Here is a 7,675-nt window from a genome sequence, read left to right on the forward strand (position 1 = left end):
GTAATTAACATGCTTCCGCTTTCTTATTTCTTAAAATGGTTTAAGTATTATATGAACTTGTTAAATCCCAACAATGGTATCTAGAGACGAAGTTGTTGAAATATACTTCGAGATGATTATTAAACTCACTATATATTTTGCATTTTATGTACATGTATGATTGTAAAATGCAAAAATTTATAGTTTTGGGTGGGTTTATTATATGGCCAAATTTATGGAGTCCCAAAAGTAGGTTTTGGTTCTCCCATTTGGTTCATACTTGGTTGTATGTTAAAGTTCACAATCTAAGCCTTGACCTTGTGTTTGGTTGCATGCATGGTTGATTTATATTTATTCAATTGGTTTGTAATAATATTTATTCATTTGGCATGTAATAATTCATTTGGTTATGTAATTTATTTTATATTTGGTATGTAAAATAGATTAGGTTGTAATTTCATTTTTTAGACAAAAATGTATTAGGATATATTTTGTAAAATGATGAAGATAATGAAGACTTGAAGAACACATGAAGAAGCATTTGGATGCAAGATTAAGTGGGAGATTTAAAATCTCCTACTTTGTGTAATTACCCCTTACCCGGTGGCATTTTGTTTTCGGCTAAACAAAATGCTTACCAAAAGGCTTGATTGTGAACATGTTGTTTTGCATGCTTGGTTGTTTATTGTATGATTGTGGATTGTATGTATGCTACAAGTTAATCACACAAGTTAACAACAAACTAAAATGACAATTTAATTGGTTAAATTTAACATTATTAACACATGCAAAACTACAATTTAATTGGTTAAATTGAAATGGCAAAAGACGTTAATAAATGGTTATTAAGAATTAGAAATGGATTGCACATATAAAATGGTTTATATCAAAGTAATAAAATTGGCATTGTTACATGACATGAAAATGGATTTTCATAAGAACCATACACTAAATGCATGTTGGTGTATGGCATAAAAGTTTTCTCAAACTAGAAATAATGAAAACTTAAAATCCTTTTAACAAACAAGGTAAACAAGTTAAACGCCATCCTTTTTATGTGACACTTAGACATATTAGGGAACTCATGATAGGATAAAGGTCACCTAACCGTCATGAACAAACTAATATGATTAAGGTGAATTTCGCATGCTTGTGGGATAAAGGTCACCTAACCACTTGCATGTTAAGTTTACACGTTTACACAAGTAGGACGACTTGATTTGCAAATCATGAACTTAGGGTTACCGAAGCATGATGAACAAATAGGCGTTGATGGGATAATATGCCATGCAAAAGGATTGCATGATCCCATAACTTAGAAGTTGCAAAAGGATTGCAATTGTCGTATAATGACTACCTAGCTAAATCAAATGACGGGATAAAGGTCACCTAACCGAAATTTGGTTTACCGTTGGATTCTAAAATTTAATAAATATCAATTGGATTTAAAGGGTATTGATTGTTAAATTAAAATTGATACTTAAACAACTTTGTTAAATTTTGTAGATGGCCGCAAATAACAACAACATTCCGAACGCACCTATTAACTTGAACAACCTATCGCTAAGGTCTCTCCTCGAGAAAGACAAACTCAACCATACGAACTTTATGGATTGGTTCCGCAATCTTAGGATTGTCCTCAAACTTGAGGATAAGGCGTATGTGTTGGAAGACCCCATTCTCGATCAACCCAATGAGGATGATACGGAAGGCATGGCTTATTGGGATAAGTATTGCGCCAATTCGGTGCAAGTCGCTTGCCTAATGCTTGGGACTATGATACCCGAACTCCAAAAGGATTTCGAGCATCATACTGCATACGACATGATCACGCAATTGAAGGAGATGTTCCTTCAACAAGCACGTGTCGAGCGCTTCGAGACCGTTCGAGCGCTTCATGCATGTCGTATGGACGACTCCCAATCCGTTTCATCTTATGTCCTCAAGATGAAAAGCCTCATTGATCGCGCAAACCATCTTAATCTCAACATATCTAATGAGCTAGCCACGGATCTTATCCTAAACTCCTTGTCAAAGAGGTTTGACCAATTTGTAATTAATTACAATATGAATGGGATGGATAAGACCATTGGCGAACTTCATGGCATGCTTAGGACGGCGAAAACTAGCATGGGTAAGAGGGCTTCACCCGTGCTAATGATCAATGATGGTGGGTCTAAAGGTAACAACACTTCTAAGCCAAAGGCGGCTAAGAGGAAAGGACCCGCCCATCAAGGCAAGGGAAAGGGGAGGATGGTTACCCCAACCAAAAACAAGAACAAGAAGCAAAAGGTTGCCGGACAAGCAAACCCCAAGGAAGACCCGTGCTTCGGTTGCGGTGAAATGGGTCACTGGAAACGCAACTGCCCGGTCTACCTCAAGGAGTTGAAGGAAAAGAGGGATGCGGGGCAAACCTCAGGTAATATATATATGGTATATATAGAGCTTAGTATTACTTCTTCTAATACATGGGTATTAGACACTGGATGTGGAACTCACATTTGCAATTCTTTGCAGGGGTTCAAAAGAAGTAGCAAGCAAACGGGAACATCAAGTCTCTTTATGGGTAATGGTGCCAAAGTGCAAGTGAAGGCTCAAGGAGACTTTGTATTAAAGCTTCCAAGTGGTTTGGAACTTATTTTGAACAATGTTTTGTATGCACCGGATTTATGTCGAAACATTATTTCAGTTTCTCATTTAAAACAATGTGGTTCTTATCTTAATTTTGTTAATGATGATATCCACGTTTATTTAGATAATGTATTCTATTTTAAGGCATCACCTTCAAATGGAATTTATGAATTGGTTCATGATGACACATCATCTAGTAGCTCAATATACCATACTAGCACCAAGAAACTCAAAAGGGATTTGAGTGATTCTTGCTTATGGCATTGTCGCCTTGGTCACATAAACAAGAATCGAATGCATACACTCCAAAAGAATGGCCTTTTCAAATCAAATGAACTAGACTCGTTTGATGTATGTGAATCTTGTTTACAAGGCAAACTGACTAAAGCACCTTTCAAAGGGACCTACGAAAGGGCTAAAGACTTATTGGGATTAATACATTCGGATGTATGTGGACCCTTTAAGCCCATAACTAGGAATGGTGAAAGATACTTCGTTACTTTCATTGATGACTTCAGTCGTTTCGGATATGTCTACTTGTTAAGACATAAGGACGAAACTTTTGAAGCATTCAAAGAGTATCAAAACGAAGTACAAAATCAACTCAATAAGACAATCAAGGTACTTCGTACCGATAGAGGAGGTGAATACCTAAGCGATGCCTTCCAAGATCATCTTAGAAGTTGTGGGATTATCTCGCAACTTACTCCACCCGGGACACCACAGCTTAATGGTGTGTCCGAAAGGAGGAACCGAACCCTAATGGATATGGTTCAGTCTATGATGGCTAGAAGCTCATTACCTCTATCATTTTGGGGTTATTGTCTATGCTCCGCGGCTCGTATTTTAAATATGGCCCCAACCAAGAAAGTGGAACGAACACCTCATGAGATGTGGTTTGGAAAACCTCCATCTCTATCATACTTAAAGGTATGGGGATGTGAAGCTTACCCTAAGCGTGACGTCCCCAATAAGTTGAATGCTCGATCCACGAAGTGTATCTTCATAGGATATCCCAAGGATGATATGGGATACTATTTCTATGATCCATCCGAGCAAAATGTATTTGTTGCTCGGAAGGCTGAATTCCTTGAAACTAAGTTCCTAATGGAAGGTAATAGTGAAAGGAAGATAGATCTTGAGGAGGTTCAAGATCAAGTAGATGATACATAATTGGTTGACACTAGCACTCAACATGAAAATGTTGAGAATGATCAAATGGATGATCAAAATACACAAGACATTCGCAGATCTGGTAGGATTAGTAATCCTCCTGAGAGATATGGGTTTCTCATGGATGGTTGCTATGTGGTTGATTTGGATGAACCAACAAACTACCAAGATGCTTTATCAAGGATTGATAAAGATAAATGGCAGGAAGCCATGAATGCTGAGATGCAATCCATGTATGACAACCAAGTTTGAGAACTTGTTGAACAACCTACTGGCTCAAGGCTAGTTGATTGTAAATGGCTTTTCAAAATGAAAACCAACATACATGGAAACTTGGATACATATAAAGCTAGACTTGTAGCAAAAGGTTTCACTCAAACTCAAGGGATTGACTATGATGAAACTTTTTCGCCTGTGGCAATGTTAAAGTCTATTAGGATATTACTTGCCATTGCTGCTCATTATGATTATGAAATATGGTAAATGGCTGTCAAGACCACTTTCCTAAATGGACATCTTGAGGAAGATGTCTATATGGTTCAGCCTAATGGTTTTGTTGATCCAAAATATCCTAAAAAGGTATGCAAGTTAAAGAAGTCAATCTACGGATTGAAACAAGCATCTAGAATATGGAATCATCGTTTTAATGAGGAAGCCAAGAAATTTAGCTTCATTAAAAATGGTGATGAAGCTTGTGTATACAAGAAGGCTAGTGGGAGCACAATCATGTTCCTTGTACTATATGTGGATGATATATTGTTATTTGGAAATGATATTCCTGCAATGCAAAGTGTTAAAAGTTGGCTAAGTAAATGCTTCTCCATTAAGGATCTTGGAGAAGCACAATACATTTTGGGGATTGGGATCTACAGGGATAGATCCAAGAAACTGATAGGTTTGAATCAAAGTGCATACATTGAAAAGATCTTGAAAAGGTTCAAGATGGAGGACTCTAAGAAAGGTTTGGTACCTATTCAAAAGCGAACACTTCTCAGTTCATCTCAGTGCCCCACCACGAAAGATGAACAGGAGAGAATGAAGAAAGTCCCATATGCGTCTGCCATTGGGTCAATCATGTATACAATGATATGCACTAGACCGGATGTGTCATGCGCTCTTAGCCTGACAAGTAGATACCAGAATAACCCAGGGAACAGTCATTGGATTGCTGTCAAAAGTATATTGAAATACCTTAGGAGGACTAAGGATATGTTTCTGATATATGGGTCTGGTGAGGAGGAACTCGCTGTAAAAGGTTACGTGGATGCGAGTTTCCAAACTAATCGAGATGATTCTAGATCACAATCCGGTTATGTCTTCACGTTAAATGGAGGTGCGGTCTCTTGGAAGAGTTCAAAACAAGATGTTGTTGCTTTATCCACTACAGAGTCGGAGTACATCGCCGCATCATTGGCAGCTCAGGAAGCTGCATGGATGAAGAAATTCATCAACGACTTAGGAGTAGTCCCTTCCATTCAGGACCCTCTTGAGATCTTTTGTGACAACGAGGGTGCGATTGCTCAAATCAAAGAACCTCGTGCTCATCAAAAGACCCGTCACATTGAGCGGAGATTCAACTACATAAGGGATGAAGTTGAAAAGGGAAAGATATGTATTCGCAAAGTTCACACAGATCTTAATATAGCGGATCCTCTCACGAAGCTCTTACATGGATCAAAACATGCAGGACATGTTTGTGCATTAGGGCTTCGATATTCTAGTGATTGGTCATGATCTGTTTTAAGTATTGTATCGGAACGAAATTGTTCAAACTCATTAATATAATTATGGCATTAATTTATTTTGAGTTATGTTCCTATTTTGCATATTTTATCCATGAATAAGTAATTATTCTAAATTCCGTAGTCGATCACATTTGTGGGAACAAGTGTGAGGTTTAGACTATTATGAACTTGGATTGGTTTACATTCACGGGATGAATGTGGGGCAAGGTTGCAACCAAGGTTCATAGATATTTGTGGGATACAAATATTGGAAGACCCGCCCTCAAGATTTACTAAATGGAGCCTTTGTGGTTGATCACATGTAATCTTGAGTAAAGGTGAATATCATTGTATCCTCTGACCTGAGATACATATTGGATTCGGATATCTACCAAGTATTGTGCCTTGATTCTTTCCTTCGCTATTCTGAAATATGGTAGTTCATAAGGAGGAGCTCAGGTATAATGCAAGGTATATATTAAGGACGTATGTAGTCAAGATGGAATTTGTCCCTCTTATTCGTTGAGAGTCAGATGTCTAAGGCCTGATAAAGTTATATCTAAAGGAGAGTGATCACTCTGTATCTCTTGGATTTAACATGATGGTGTGCGAAATCGTGTCTATAATTTATCTTATGGAAAATACCGGTTTTAAAGATTGCTACACACTAACGGGCAGTGTACCCGATCGTGTAGTAGTATAGATAATGGTAAAATCCGTGTATCGTTCCAAGGACAGTATATCAGTCAAACTAGAATTAGAAACTATATTATGATTAACTAAGTTAATTAAAGTAAAAGTACAAGTTTTATGTTTTGTGGCTGTTTTAACGATTTAGCCAAATCAAAGAAGGTTAAATGTAAAAACAATATTTTTAGTCTTTTGGTTTATAAAATGCAAATAAATGCAAATAAAGCAAGTAAGATAGTTTTGAATTAAATCAAAGAGATGAAATGTTCATCTAGATATTTTACCCTCGGTATTGGATGTAAATTAGATATTAAGCCCTGATTGAATAATTATGTGTGTAGTTATCTAATAGGTTTTACTAAGAGTTCTCTCGGATAAACACTCAAATACAATAACAAGCTCAAGGGTTCCCTTTTCACTATAGTTCTTGTATTTGTAATTAAATAACTATAAGCATGCTAATCACCTAAATCGACTCGCCAAGAGTTCTCTTTAGCAAGTACTCAAACTAGAATTACTAAGCGAGGGTTCCCTATAACTTAGACCTTTTCGTTTGTGACTAGTTGATCAACAAGATTAAAGACTTGAATAACAATTGCCTTTGCGTTCGCTCTACACAATTCATTCCTATTTTGTCTAACCGTTTTAATCTAGTTTACCCCCTTGGTCCGGTTTAGCAAACAATCAATCTAAGACAAGTTGATTGTAAATCAATATGATACATTAACAAGAGTTCTCTTTATCAACAACATATCAATTAACTAGATACAAATGGTTCTAACAACAATAAGCATGGTTCTCTATTCAAGCTTCAATCTAACACACATAATACATTCAATCAATAAGATTACATCCAATACCTTGGTTATTAATCTAGACAAACATTAATGAAACTAGCCAATAATCATTGTAACAGACAACAATTCACTCAAATTATAAACTGAAATCATTTCTGAGAACAAGTATATAACCTACAAGAACAAGAGTTCTTGGATGAAGAAGATGTTGATGGATGATGCTTTGATCTTTGGCCTCTTCAAAGAGGATGGAATTCTCCAAGATGCTCCTGAAAATCGTCTCTAAACTTCTCTGTACGTAACTCCCATGAAACAGTCCCAAAAACTGATATTTTAAGGTGGAGAAATTAGGTAAAAAGCAGAAAGTTCGGTCACACCTACTTTGGGACGGCGTCCCAAAAGGCAGGACGGCGTCCCATTTAACTATCCAGGACGGCGTCCCAATCCACCAAAACGGCGTCCCGTTTCTCAATCCAGGACGGCGTCCCACAGCCCAAGACGGCGTCCCAGGTGGGTTATAGGCACTGTTTCGTTTTCTCTTTAATATTAGCTCATTTGGACGAACTCTCACATATCGGAGGCTTTGTTATATCATTTTAAAGCGCTATCTTGATACTAACTCGTATCGGGATCAACCGATGTCATAAATCATCGAAATTCTTTGCAAACTACTCTTCCGAT

Source organism: Rutidosis leptorrhynchoides, chromosome 5 (assembly GCF_046630445.1).
Source record: "Rutidosis leptorrhynchoides isolate AG116_Rl617_1_P2 chromosome 5, CSIRO_AGI_Rlap_v1, whole genome shotgun sequence".
Classification (NCBI taxonomy): domain Eukaryota; kingdom Viridiplantae; phylum Streptophyta; class Magnoliopsida; order Asterales; family Asteraceae; genus Rutidosis; species Rutidosis leptorrhynchoides.